Source organism: Spermophilus citellus (genome assembly GCF_964194105.1).
Source record: "Spermophilus citellus genome assembly, chromosome: 17".
NCBI classification, from domain to species: domain Eukaryota; kingdom Metazoa; phylum Chordata; class Mammalia; order Rodentia; family Sciuridae; genus Spermophilus; species Spermophilus citellus.
Window position 1 is genome coordinate 29,863,145 of NC_138199.1, and position 15,589 is coordinate 29,878,733.

Sequence of the window (15,589 nt, forward strand, 5' to 3'; positions counted from 1 at the left end):
ATCTGAAGAAAATTCTAGACTCTGAAATTAACTTACCCACATGGATATAATGTATATTTTACTTTTATTAGCTTAAATATTTTCCCACAGTAGATACCTGTTTGTTAAAGTCAGAACAATTTTTGTGTGTGGGGATTGAACCCAGGCGTCCTCTAGTACCGAGCTACATCCTCAGTCCTTTTAAATTTATTTTTTATGTTTTTATTTTGAGACAGTGTCTTGCTAAGTTACTGAGGTTGGTCTAGATCCCCTACCTCAGTCTCCTGAGTCACTGGGATTACAAGCATGCATGTCCAAGCCTAGCTAAATCAGAACGATTTTAATGACAGCATAAAGAAATGCAAGTTCTTTAGTCTAGATAACTCCAAATTGACACCACCATCTTTATCCAAAACTTAACAATTACAACCAACTGGTTCAGACAGGATAAACAAATACAGTTCTGATGCCTGTAAGAGCAACAGGGGCTTAAAAAGGCTGCCTCTGCTAAAAGCAGTGCCCTTTACTTAGACCTGCTGATGCCTATTGGGTAACTAAAAACAGGACAGAACTTGGCATCTGTGCCTTCATTTTATATTTGTTTTCAGGTTCCTGGTCAGCTCTGCATGTAGGAATGTGAAACATTTAAGAATCATTCATCCAAATAAGACTTATTAGTCCTAAAATTAATTAACCTATCATATCCCCCTTGATGACTAAGATGAGATTTTCAGGGACTACCAGCTTTTATGGCATGAGACCCTTAGAAAGGTACCTAGAAGTTTCTTGTCCCCTTCCTGGATGGACCATAGGTCTGATAAACATCCCCAGCAACAAAGTGGAACTAACACCCTTCAGGCAATAAAGAACTCCTCCAGAGTCACTTCACAGAACCAGAACTGAGAGAATGATCATCTAGACCATAGTCTGATCAAGATTGCTTAATTAGGTTGTGGGTCAGTGGTGGAGTACCTGCCTAGCATGTGTGAGACACTGAGTTCAATTCTCAGTACCACATATAAACAAACAAACATCAACAACTAAAAATTATATACATGCTGTTTAATTATGTACACCTCTTGCTTCCTACCCCAATTCTTCCTCTATTTAAACTCAGGGCTGAGATGCTGGATCTCACTTTGTCTTCCAATTGTTGAGAGCCACAGCCAAAGGGGCCCCAGCAAACTTCCAGCTGCCAGCTGATGATTGGCTCACAGCAACCCCAGCAACATCTAGCTGATTGGCTCCTCTGCGGTGATGTTCATTGGGCTGTTTCCCCGCCCTTCAGACTGCCAGCTGATGATTGGCTCACAGCGGCCTCAGCAACATCTAGCTGATTAGCTCCTCCACGGAGCTGCTCATTGGGGGACTTCTTTGGCTCCGCCCACGCGACCCAGCCAATCAGCCTCAAGAAGAGCAGGAGGATTGTGGGAGGTGGTGAGGTTGGTGTGGGTGTGAGAGGCTTGTGGGAAGCCGGTGGTGGCAGTTGGGCTCTGAGGGTTTTTTCCTGAGGAGCTGTTTTGTTTGGTGTTTTTAGTTCTAAAAATAAAGTTTGTTTCTTTTGACAAGTGGCTCCTGAATTGTGCCCAGCCAGACTGCGGCACCAATGTAGTGACTAAAGTTCTTTTCTTGCTTTTCACCATTATCTTTTCTGTTTTTTCAGTTTTTGGTTTTTTTTGGAGGGGGAGGCGCAAGTGGCTGGACATGATTTGTTGGGACCCCAGAGTCAGGCCTCTGGCCTAGGACTCCAGTAACGAATATAGTAATTATTTACATCTTAAAGTTCCTTCCATTTTTGGGAAAGAGTTGTTTTGGAAACTGAACCAAGCCTCAGCTTACTAAACTTCAGAATGTAAGAATGTGACTAAAGACAGCAAATATATATCTGTAATCTGTATGCTTTTATGCATCACACACCGAAAAGAAAGAAAAACAAAAAAAGTAATATTAGGGAGGAATTTATAGGTAGCTTAGTTTGGTAGAGGTGCAACTTTATAGTGGAAAGTAGGAAAACAAACTTTCAAATGAGGTCTATATTCATTTGGCACAGTGCAAGATACACAATGGGCATGCAAATACTGCATGTTTTTTCCCCAGCTACTCTTTCCTAAAGAATTTTTAAGTTTATTCTCTAAAATAATAAGTTAAAGCTTAATTATAAAATGGAATAGGAAACTCAAGTTACTGCATGAATAAAGGAACCAACATGGGCTTTAAAATGTCATAAATAGCCAGGCGTGGTACTGGTTTGGGAGGCTGCTGAGGCAGGAAGATTGCAAGTTCAACGCCAGCCCCAGCAACCTAACAAGGCCCTAAGCAACTTAGTGAGACCCTGTCTCAAAAAACATTAAAAGAGCTGGGTGGGAATGTGGCTCAGTGGTTAAGTGCTCCTGGGTTCAACGTCTGGTACCAGCAAAAAAAAAAAAAAAAAAAAAAGCCTAAATACCTTGTAAAAATCCTGTGATTAAAAATTTTAAAAATTACAAAGGGTGGTTAAAAGCCAGACTGTGTGCTGTATGGCAGTTTAAATGCTGGTTCTCCCACTTATTAGTTGATATTAGTCAGGTTTCTCTGTGCCTCAATTTTCTTATCTGTAAAGTGGCAATATTAATAAACCCTATTTATTCAGAGAATTAAAAGAGTTCATATATGTAACGATTATATCAGTATGTGGCATGTAGTAAGCACTGAGTGTTTTTTGGCTCATTATGGTAATTTCTCAATAACTACAGATTAATTCTAAATCCAAGCATAAAGTTGATACAAATTTCCATATAATTTCCTATTCTGATGAAATCTATGCATTTATTCTTTTACAAATGTGTACAAAACTGCCCCTGAAGGGTACTGGGTCACACAGTGGCTACAAAAATAAGGCCACCACTATAGACCTTAAATGGAGACAGGCAACACACAGACCAAGAGCTGTCCTGGCAGAATGTCGAAAATAGGGTGATTAACTCAGGTTAATAGCTCCTTGTTCAACACAAAGGTTTGGCTGAATGTCCTCATCAGGGCCTCTTAGTATATTAAAAGGCATAAAAAATAAGATATTTCAAAATACAGACAGTATAATACAAAAATAAGAATTCTATTGCCAAGCTCAACAAACTAGTTTTGTGCTAATAGCCTCGATGAAGATAAAAATCAATGAAATAGACTTTTAAATTAAGTGTGTGAGAGCAATCTATTAATTTGCTAATTTTGTTAAGAATAATAACAGTTAATTCTTATAAGTGCTTATAAGGAGCCATGTCCTCTCCTAAATGACTGTTTTAACTTAATCCTCATAACAGCCCTAGGAGACTGATTCTACCATTCTCTTCATTTACAAATAAGGAAATTGAGGCCTAGAGACAGGAAATCACAGTTATGGGGCGCAACCAGGATTCAAACTGAAGCAGACTGACTTCTGAGATTTGGCTTTTGCTGTTTCAGTAAAAGACAGTTCTCTTTCCCTCTCTCCTTCTCCACAATCAGTCCCAGTTTTTCCCTACTTCTAAAGTATCTCTCATTTCTACTCTGGCAAGAATCACACAAAGACCTTGCTAAGAGGATGAAAAGAAACTTAAGAGAAAATATTTGCAAACCACAGGTGACCAAAGATTAGTAACTTAGAATAATATGGTTAAAATAAAAACAATTCACGTAGAAAATGGGTAAAAGACATGAAGACATTTCACTGAATGGGACATGCAAACAGCAAGCACACAGAAAGCTGTTCTATATCATTAGCCATTAGGGCGATGCAAACTACAATGAGGTATCACTACACACTTGTCACAATAGCTAAAATTTAAAAAAAAATAGGTGAGATCACCAAATGTTGATGGGGATGTATAAAATTGGATCATTCATATATTACTAATGAAACTGTAAAATGTATGCAGTCACTCTGAAAAACAGTTTTGTAGTTTAGAAACTAGCTTAAAAAACTAAACATGCAACAACATTGTGACCCAAAAAAACAAACTCCTGGGTATTTATCTGAGAAATGAAAACTTATGTTTACACAAAAACTGACACCGATATTTATAGCAACTTTATTCATAAGAGTCAAAAGCAAGAAACAACCTAGATGTCCTTCAATGGATGAATAGTTACTCAAACCATAGTACATCCATACCATGAAATACTACCCAGTAATAAAAAAGGAGATGGGAGGGGATGGGGTTGTAGTTCATGGGTAGAGGGCTTGCCTAGTACATGTGAGATTCGATCCTCAGCTTTACATAAAAATAAATAAAATAAAGGTATTGTGTCCATCTACAACTAAAAAAAATATTTTTAAAAAGGTGAAGGGGAGGCCATTAATGCAAGTGACAACCTGGATCAATACCCAGAGAATTATGCTGAATGAGAAGTCAATCTTATTACTCCAGAGGCTGAGGCATAAGGATCACTTGAGGCCAGCCTGGACAACATAGCAAGACTCTAATAAAACAAAAACAAAAACAAAAAAAGCAATCTTGAAAGGTTACGAACTGTATGATTCCACACATATATAACATTCTTGAAATGACAAAATTATAGTAATAAAGAATAATGCTTGTCAAAGCCTAATGAGGATGGTAGAAGGAGGAAGGGAAATAAGTACTTATGTTTATAAAGGGCAAATAAGGGATCCTTGTGATAAAAGAAGTGCTTCATATTTTGATTATATCAATGTCAATATCTGGGTTGTAATACTGTATTATAATTTTACAAGATGCTACCACTGGAGGAAACTGTTAAAGAATATATGGGATTTCCCTGTATTATTTCTTACAATTGCATGCAAATCCATAGTCAAAATAAGAAATTAAAAATTCAAAAGCAAAAGTACTGAACAAAGTATCAAACAACAACCATAAAAACTCAATGCCAATTAGATAGAATACAAAGCTACATACCTTAAGTAGCAAACAATGTGAAGCAGCATTTAGAAAAACTTAAAAACTATTCTGTGGAAATACATTTCTACCTAACTCAGTGAATGCCTGGAAAGAAATGTAAAAATACAAAGCCAAGTATTTAGCACCAATCACCAGAAAGCCAGCAAGATACACTTCATTATCTGCTTTCCACAGATTTGAAGGTTTTCTCTCAAACCTGTTCTCAACCATAAAGTCAGAGCTAAAGTTTCATAACTAATAAACTAGCCTAACTACTGTAGTTAGAAAATAAACAAATTAATTTTGCATTCAAAGAATGTTCCTGAAAAAAGTAAGGTTGAAATGACTACTAAGGACAGCTTTCTACATTGTTATATGTAAAGGAAACTCTTTGAGGTTCTTGTGGCATGCAAATATAACCCTTGTTTTATGTGTAAATACTTTCCTTAAGAGGTAGCTTTCTGCAAATGACATTTTGGCTAATTTAAATAATATTTTAAAGATAATAAAGCCATCTGTATTTATATGAATCAAATAAAAAGTTTTGTAAAGCAAAAATTATGTCTATTTTCTGTATACAAAATCTGATTTTCATATATGTTTTCTTAAAAGGATACATTGAAACAGATTTGACAATTTATACTCAAATATAGTAATTTTATAGCACCATCTGAACTACAAAGAAAACAGTGTTTACTGCATTAACCTAAAAAAAGAAAACAACCCAAGGAAAACTAAAATTCTACCAGCAAATATCCTGCCCTACAGAGGAAGGATTTTTTCCTCCTTTCAAATATCCTTAAATATTAATCATCTTTCTTTTAGTCCTAAAATATACTGTAAAGCATATTTCAAAATAACATACACTAATATTCAGGAGTCATTCTCAGACTGATTTGTGTTTTACAGGAAGAAGATACACTATCCTAACCACGCATCATGCATGCAGCACACTAGAGTTAAAATAGTCATACATAAGAATTTCACAGATGACAGAAGGCCAGTGATTTTTAAACTTATTCTCAACTGTCCCAAATCTTCAAGTCCTTATTCATTTGGCTAAGACCAAATAAACTGAATAAACCCCATTCATTAGAAAGCACCCTGGACTTTGTAGGGATACAATTCAACAACAGAGTGGCTCCATAAAGATGGCATAATCCAGTAAAAATTGAATTTAAAATTGCTTTCCTTTGGGATATAAAAAAGACACAATCAAGAGGCATTATCCTTCTTAAAACAGTATTTCATAACAGCCCAGAGGCATTCTGTAAAGTCATCTAGAGCCTGTAATTAAGGAACAAGTTTCTCTCAAGACCAATTTAAACAAGCTGAAAACAATGAGCTAAATTTCATCACCAATTACTGCACTGAGGAATTACTAAAGCCATATTTAAATAATTTTATTTTAAAAAATTATTCATTCCCCCCAAAATTCCAGAAAAATGCATGTTGTAAGAGTAAAAATGTGATTATAAGCATATATTGTAAAGCAATTTAAACCAACAAAATGTAAGAACTTGTGAAATTACTTTAGATAACATCTAATTAGAATTCTTTCAAAAGGGCAGGTGAATAAGTAAATAGACATGTAAATGAGCAAGCAAGGAAATATGAAAACAAACATAATAAATAAATAAAATTTAAGAACCAATCCCTCTGTAAGCTGCAATAATTAATAATCTGCAGTAACTGACCAATCAGATCATCTATTTCATGCACTGTGGTGCTGCAGTCTCATTCAGTTAACCAAAGAGACTTTTAGGTCTATGTCTTTTTTATTTCTATGTAAATTTCTCTTAAAATATGCTGAGGGGTGTGGATATTGCTTAGTGCTTAGTTCAATCCTCAACACCATGGGGGAGGGACTAACAATCAATTAAGCTACAGAAGGCTATATATATGCTGTTTTAATGCTAATATATTTTTATTTTACACATAACATTTGGAAAATACAGAAAAACAAAGATGAAAGTAGAAACTCTGTAATTTCTTTACCAACTACATTAATAGATGGGCATATTTTCCTACAGTCTAAGTAAACAAAGGAATATCTTTACTAGCTTTTATCAGGGTTAATATAGCATAGGAAATCTGTCCTATAATCCCATGAAGTTACCTAGTGACAAAAAGTTAAGCACCTGACTCAGAATTCTACCCAGGTGAAAAAGAGAAAAAAGAAAAATGAAGGTAAATCATTAGCAGAGAGATCTTGGAAAGCCACTTCTTACTTTTCTTTTTTAACAAACTTATTTTTCAGAATTAGTTGTAGGTTTACAGAAATGTTAAGCAAAAAGTACAGAGGGTACAGAGTTCTCATACACCCATTCTCTCTCACCTATTATCAACATCTTGCATTAGGGTACATTTGTTATAACTGATGAATATATTATTGGTATGTTATTAACAAAAGTCCCTGGTTTGCATATTAGTGTTCACTTTTGTACTCAACAATTCTATGGGTTTTGACAACTGCATATTATCATGTATCCACTATTACAGTATTATATACAATAGTTTAACTGGCTAAATATCTATGTTCCACCTATTCATTTTTTCCTCCCCTTCCCATCCCAAACCCCTTGCAATTGCTAATCTTTTGCTTTTTCCAGAATCTTATAAACAATTAGCTGGAATTCTATAAAATGTGATCTTTTCAGATTGGCTTCTTTTTAAAAAAATATTTATTTTTTTAGTTTTAGGTGGACACAGTATCTTTATTTTACATTTATCTGGTGCTGAGGTTCAAACCCAGTGCCTCATGCATGGTAGGCAAGTACTCTACCACTGAGCCACAACCCCAGCCACAGATTGGCTTCTTTTATGTATTTTAAAGTTCCAAGTCTTTTTGGCACTTGATAGTTTACTTTTAAAGAATACTATATAGATGTGCTACAATTTGTTTTTCCATTCACTTATGAATAAAGTTGCTACAAATACTCATGTGCAAGTATTTGTAGGTGTAAGTTAAGTTTCCAAATCATTTGATGATTAAGAACATAACTGCTGAAATGTTATGAAAATACTATATTCAACTCTTTTTTTTTTTTTTTTTTTTTTTTTGCTGCAGTGAATTAACCCAGGGCCTTGTGCAACTTAATCTACATCACCAGCCCTTTAGCTTATTTTGAGACAGGGTCTCACTAAATTGACCAGGTTGGCCTTGAACTTGTGATCCTCTGGCTTCAGCCTCCCAAGTAGCTGGGATTGCAGGTGTGGACCACCATGCCTAGCTTATATTCAGCTTTTTAAGAAAATGCCAAACTATCTTCTAAAGTGTTTGTTCCATTTTGTATTCCCACCAGTAATGAGAGTTTCTATTGCTCCACATCCTGGTCAGCATTTGGTATTATCAGCATTTTTTATTTTAGCCCTTCATTTCGTTTGTTTCTGAAACCTCTTTTAAAAAGTAAGAGTTCCTTAATGTATCATTCAGTACAAGCTAATCTCCTCCACATAAATGAAAATGGAACTATACTCTTTCTTTTGACTTTGGAACTTGGGTTCTGGGGAAAACCGGAGCACTTGGCTACATGAACTCAACTCATGAAATTGTCATAAGGCTCAAAAGAGATAATGTAAACAAAAACAACTTGTAAATTATATAAGCTTATTACAGATATACCCTTGATCAAGATCAAGGCCCTAAATACCTCACAGCCACGTCCCCTTGGAAATCTCTTTAATTTTCATAATAAATGACTTACATGTATTTCAAAGTCCAGCTCAAAAGTCCTGTCATTGTGAAGTCTCCTCAATCCCAACTAGACTCTGAATTGAATTCCTCTTTACACTATAATGTTACACTCTCTTAACTCTACTCTTTATTAGTTCATTCAGGAAAATAACAAGTATTTAAGGTACGCCAGACACTGTGTTATGAGCTGGAATAAAAATAAATTAGTAAAGCTTACAAAGTTTTTTTCACATACATTATCTCATTTAATTCTTTTAAAAATGAAATGTCTCACAGATTGTCATACTTATTTGTTTACAATTTTGATAACCAAAATGAGCTTGCAGGAGTAAAGACTAAGTCTGATTTGGGGCTGAGGATGTGGCTCAAGCGGTAGCGTGCTTGCATGCATACGGCCCAGGTTTGATCCTCAGCACCACATACAAACAAAGATGTTGTGTCCGCCGAAAACTAAAAAAATAAATATTAAAATTCTCTCTCTCTCTTTAATAAAAAAAAAAGACTAAGTCTGATTCATCTTTGATTCTCCAGAGTTTAGCATAGTATCCAGCACACAGTAGACTGTAAATGCTTGATAAATGCATGAATAAATGAGGAACTGTCATTTCTTGCATTAATAAAATATCAAACAGGGTTAATACTGAAATAACCCTAATAAGTTTCCAGAGGAGGAAGAGAAAATTCTGGGGAGAGAAAATTCCTGTGACAGAGCACCTCCAACCCAAGTCTTATTTTTTTTTTTTTAAACATGTAATGAGTTTTTTTTTTTAAATATTTATTATTTAGTTTTAGGTGGACACAATGTCTTTATTTTACATTTATGTGGTGCTGAGGTTCGAACCCAGGGCCTCGTGCATGCTAGGCAAGCACTCTACCACTGAGCCACAATCCCAGCCCCAACCCAAGTCTTATTGTTTAACAAAGCTATGTGCTAACTAAAGATTCTGTAGGAAAGTTCCTACTTAGGTCATTCTGCTTAGCCATCTATTTAAATATGGCAGGCAACTGTACCACCTGAGACAAATGAAGCTATGTATGATATGTAATCTTAAAACATCCCATAAGTGGAATGATAGCCTTTTTATTTGGGGGGGGGGAGGGTGCATACTGGGAATTGAACCCAAGGGTTTCTTAACTACTGAGCCACATCCCCAGCCTTTTTATTTTGAGACAGGGTCTCAGTAAGTTGCTGAGGGCCTCACTAAGTTGCTGAGGCTGGCCTCAAACTTGTGATCCTCCTGCCACAGCCTCCTGAGTCACTGGGTTTGTAGGTATGTGCCACCAGGCCTGGCAGAATGATAGATATTTGATAAAATAATCACATGCTACCACTTCTCATAAGCTACAAGTCCAATTCTCTTGACCCTTAGTATAGATGAGAGGTATATCAAGATATTTTCATATTTCAAAGTTTGTGGCTAATAATATTACATGATTTCTGCCATATAATTCCCATTTTTCTACTTCAGAGCAATTGCTGCCTGAGGGCCACTTTACTTTCATTACCTTTTTTTTTTTTTTTGGCTCTGAGGATTAAACTTGGGACGCTTAACCACTGAGCCACACTCCCAGCTCTTTTTTGAGATAGTGTCTCAGTAAGTTGCTTAGGGTCTTCCTAAATTGCAGAGGCTGGCCTTGAACTCATGATCCTCCTACCTCGGTCTCCCAAGTTACTGAGATTACAGATGTGCACCAACACACCCAGCTTTTAAATGATGTTTTCTCCTTGAGATTGTAACATTTCACAAAGAATATGTACATGTATACATAAATCACTTTATGGTAATTACCAAGTAAATAACAATAAGCAGCAAAAATGAAGCTAAATGTAGAGCTGAAGTGTAAATACTGCTGTCCAAATGGGTGAGGCTCACACATTAGCCAAGCAACTTCATCCTCAATACCATCTCCACAGCATATAACTTACAAGTTTATACATCATGAATCATTAGGGTCCAAAAACAGTTAAGAAAATTAGTGTCAAATCCTTGAAGACAGGGAGTCTATCATATTATTCCATTCGGATGTTATATGTGATCATTACTTAATTAGAAATTGGATAATTTTAATCTACATAGAACTATACAAAAAACTTTTGAGATAAAAATCACTGCTTATAAAGGTCACTTAAGTATGACCACAGTCGTCTTATTTTTCAAATGCAGTCATGGGCCATTGATACATAGAATTTCATTTCATGGTCCATAGAATTTCATTTCACTAAAACTATTCTAGCATCAAAAAATACTTCAAATTCCATTTAAGAAATGCATATTGAGAATATAAAAGGATTTCCAATCTCTTTCTCCTTTAGTATTTACTTTCCTTAATCTTACAACATTCATTATGTTCTGCTTATAAACAATGCCTCACAGTTTACACAGCCCTTGAACAATTATCATCATAGCAATCTCATGAAGCAGATATAATCAAAATCATCCTAAGGGGCAGTGCAGTACTGCAGAAGCAATACAATTAGAGTCCCTGGGCTTGAATTCCAACTTTTAAAGCTGTGTGACCTCGGGGACATCTGGCTAAAATTTTAAGAGAAACAAAAAGTAAAACCATCTTTAATGTTTTTAAAATGCCGACCTAAAATATTTCTGAAAACACAACTTTGAATCATGCAAATAACAAGGCTGGTAAACTTTAAAAATTCAAAATATCAAAAGTTTAAATATAGACTAACAAATAAGGTAAAAATAAAGGTAAATCTCCACTTGGGATTGTGAAAATTCTTTACTCATTCGTGGACTTATTTACACCACAGAGTACAATTAAAATACAAACACAATTACTAGATGTATTCTCAGATAATAATCCTATCTGCTAAAAAGTCAAATGAAAATAAGGTAACAATTCTCAACTATAAAAGATTCTTTTTACTAGAATGGTTCTTCATTAAAAAATTCCTTGCTTTTTTTGGGGGGTGGGGGTACCCAGGATTGAACTCAGGGGCACTCAACCATGGAGCCACATCCCCAGCCCTATTTTGTATTTTATTTAGAGACAGTGCCTCGCTGCTGCTGAGGCTGGCTTTGAACTCTTGATCCTCCAGCTTCAGCCTCCCAAGCTGCTGAAGCCAGATTTAAAGATGGGTAGTTAGTGTAGTTAGGAAAATGGGGTCTAATATCCAGTAAGGTAAAGAAAATGGAGGCTATTATCAAGAATGGAGTCTAAGAAAACAGAGCAGCACTTGGGGAAATTGAAATGTTAACGTCCCCAAGGCCTGGAACCCATCCTAAGGAACTATTAATGAAACAGCTCCCAGCAAACAGGGAAATGCTAATCAAACCACCCCAGGCCCTTCCTGCCCAGATTACGCCTTCAGCCCACCTATCTCCCACCTTTTGGCCTTCCTACCTGCATTCTATCACTGCAAGATAAAGGGAAACAAAAAACAAGACCTCCCCCTTCCACAGATTCCGCCTTTCAGGTCCCCTTCTTCCTACTGGGAGAAGTTTTTTCTGCTGTCTTTAATAAAGCCTTCCACTTTCCACTCTCCACTAGCCTCAGCGTGCTTCTCTGGTGTTACACTTCAGCATTGGGTGTGGGGGGGGGGGAACAGGGACTCGTTACTGGTAAACAGCGGTAACACTGCTGGTATTACAGGTATGAGCTACTGCCGCCCAGCTCTACATTTTAAGAGTGCTTTTAGTTTATAAAATGACAGCACTAAAGCTGTTCACCCTTACAATTGTATAACACTGGGGGAGAAGCACCTACCATTTAATTTTAAAGATGAAGGAAAAAAGAAGAGAGAGTGGCCAGGTCACTTGCTCTCAGAGAGGTGAAAAACTGGTCTTTCAATTCTCAGTAACATTATGCCATACTGGTTCCTTAGTACAATGAAAATAAAATGTTAAAGAAGGGAAGGCAGTATGATGTGGGACAACTATGGAAATGGGTTAGAAAATGTGCATTTAGTAAGAGCTATACCATTAAATAGTTATGAGACCTTGACCTACATCTTTCCTGAATCTTGTTTCCTCATTTATAAATAAGAGATGCTTTTATTATTATTTTATTGTATATATGAATTTAAATTTTTAAAAGGTATTTTATGGGGAATTATTTTGCAAAACAAAAAATTGGTTACATTGGTAATTTCCCCTTTAGTCCTTAAAATCAAATTTTATATATATTTAGCATCTAGATCAATCCTTCTTGTTATAGTACGTATTTAATAAACACTTGGAACATTAGTGGATGAATGAAAAAGTGTTCTACAGTGGGGCATACATACATATCCATATGCATATTAAATCTAAATTAATATCTTCTGTTTATATCTGTTTATTAATACAACAAATAAATACTAAGTATTTATAATATAATAGGAACTGGAGACCCAGGAATGCCAATAACTAGACTCATGAAGCTTACATTCAAGGAAGGTCAGGTGCTAAAAAAATTAAAAGAACAAATGATTACAGATTTTCTTTGGGGGATACAAAGTGCTTTGTTAAATAACAGCAAGGCTGAAGTTTAAGACGACTTTGGAATTTTTCAGAATGGATGTATGCACACGTGCCAATTATGAGGGCAAGTTATTACAGAGAAAGGACAGAATAGACAATTTTAATCAATTTGAGTTTATTTTTTTTTTTAGAGAGAGAGAGAGAGAATATTTAATATTGATTTTTCAGTTTTCGGTGGACACAACATCTTTATTTTATTTTTATGTAGTGCTGAGGATCGAACCCAGCGCCCTACGCATGCCAGGCGAGCGCGTTACTGCTTGAGCCATATCCCCAGCCCCTCAATTTGAATTTATTGATCATAAATTTATAACTTAACTCCTCTCACTTTGCCCAGTAATGTTTGACTGTGGTAGGTCAGGCACAGGAATTTAGGCTGTTGGATTATCCAGCAATATCTCTATTAATATGATGAAAAGACAGAAGAAAAAGGGAATTTATGAATTGATGAGTGTTACTTAGATGGTATGGTATATCAGGCTCAAATGTGATGACTCTCTGTGCCAATGGGATCCTGGCATGGTTAAAATGCAGATATCAAAGTGGTTGATCAAGAGTCTAATATCTGCACACTTTGCAAATCACCCTTTTGTCTACAAAGGATGTATCATAGAACCATTGTTGTTTTTTTTAATACATTTTCATTAATTCAAGAAAATCATCTAAATGTAATAAGAACTCACTGCCTATTTTTTAATAAATAACTTATACAAACTCAAAAAAAAAAAAAAAAGTAAGGGAGGACCTATTTCAAAAAAGTTAGAAGAGGATTGTTTGAGATGACAAGTGAGTTTAGACCATAAAGATGAATAAGTTATATGCAAAAATTAAGAGAGGAGTATTCTAAGAAGATTAAGTAGCATAAATGCAAATAGGCTAAAAAGGGAAAGGGTTTGATGTCTTGGAGAAAGGAACCAAAGAGTATGGCTGGTACCTAGTAGGCAAAAGGAGAGAGTGGCTGGATGAAGTAATGGAAAGAGGGCAATGAGGTTAGAGATTTAGGCAGCAGGTTGATATAGGGCCCTAAAGACCCATAAAAAATTCTTAATTCACTCATGGAAAAATGGAGGGAGGAAGGTAGTATTAAAGTAAAAGCTCATTTCAATAAACATTAGAAAAAGAGATTTTACTTAACCATACTATTTCAAAGTATAAAGCTTATAGTATAGAAGAGTAAAGTAAATTTAAATTGATGTAACCAATTGACTAATAATTACCCTGGAGCCCTGAACATGCCACATTTTCTTCTGATAACAGATTTTCCAATCATCTAGCCACAAGGATGAATTTGTGACTCGGGTAAAACCAATTACAGTAAGTCACCTACTGGCCCAGGGATAAATCCAAGCAACTTAGTCCTACAGCTACAAAAAACCAAAACCAAAAACAAAACCCGAAATATTTAATTTAAAAATCTTGTCACAAAGAAAACCTCCAAGCTAGGATAAATTCACTGAAAAATTCTAATACACATTTAAGGAAGAAATAACAAGCCTGAATAAACTCTTTCAGAAAATAATAAAAGGGACACTTCTTAAAACATTTAATGGGGCCAATATTATTCATATAATACAACCAAAGACATCTTAAGGACAGAAAACTACAGACATTTCTCACAATAATGCAGAAATCCCAAACAAAATAAATCCAGCAAAATAACAGAAAGGATAATAAATATATCATGATCAAGTGGGGGTTGTTTTAGGAATGCAAGATTGTTTTACTATTTAAAAATAATCAACATAATTCACAATATTACAGCAATAAAGAATAAGAACAATCTCTTCAATAAATGCAAAAAGAAAGACACACAAAGATAAAGAAATTAATTCAGCCCCATTCATGATAAAATTTTTAGCAACAAAAGCATGGAAGTACTCTCCCCAAAAGCAATAACAACACCTAGCACACAAATCTTACTTTCTGAATACCATAAACCAAGTCTGCTTAGAGAAGTAGTTGATTCCAAGCCAGGCATGGTGGCACATGTCTATAATCCCAGCAACTCAGGAAGCTAAGGCAGAAGGATTCCAAGTTCAAAACCAGCTTCCACAATATAGCAAGACCCCCATCTCAAAATAAAAAGGACTGGGGATATAGCTCAGTGGTAAAGTGCCCAGTTGACTTCAGAGTTGAGGCAAGGAAAATTTAATATAGGCCATGAATATTTCATGATGCCAGAAAGTAAAAGAAGTACCCAAAGAAATGAGCAATGTTAAATGTCAGAAACTAACCTGAAGGAACTTCCAATGACAAAATATAGAACAATTCAAGCAACGAAGTAATTCTAGTGCTGGATTAAAACTCATAGTTATTTGTGAATCTAACCTGATATAATTAAATAAACAAAATAAACGGCAGAGAAGAGAGCTCTTCTTACAAAATTATAATTAATAAGTATAAAAAGGACCCATAGAAATAGAAAATCACCAATAAGCAAACACCACAGTTGTAAATGGGAATATAAGATTCATGAATGAATGTTAAAACTAGTGGGAAATATTTGAGGAGAAAGATCATTTGCGTAGTCTCCAAGTTTTGTCCGTCTCTATTGACTC

At 35.4% G+C, this 15,589-nt stretch overlaps 1 protein-coding gene across 3 annotated transcripts in view; it reads right to left on the reverse strand.

Moving 5' to 3' along the window:
- Positions 1 to 15,589, reverse strand: part of GOSR1 (golgi SNAP receptor complex member 1) — a 65,896-nt gene that overhangs the window by 33,536 nt on the left and 16,771 nt on the right. The window lies entirely within an intron of this gene.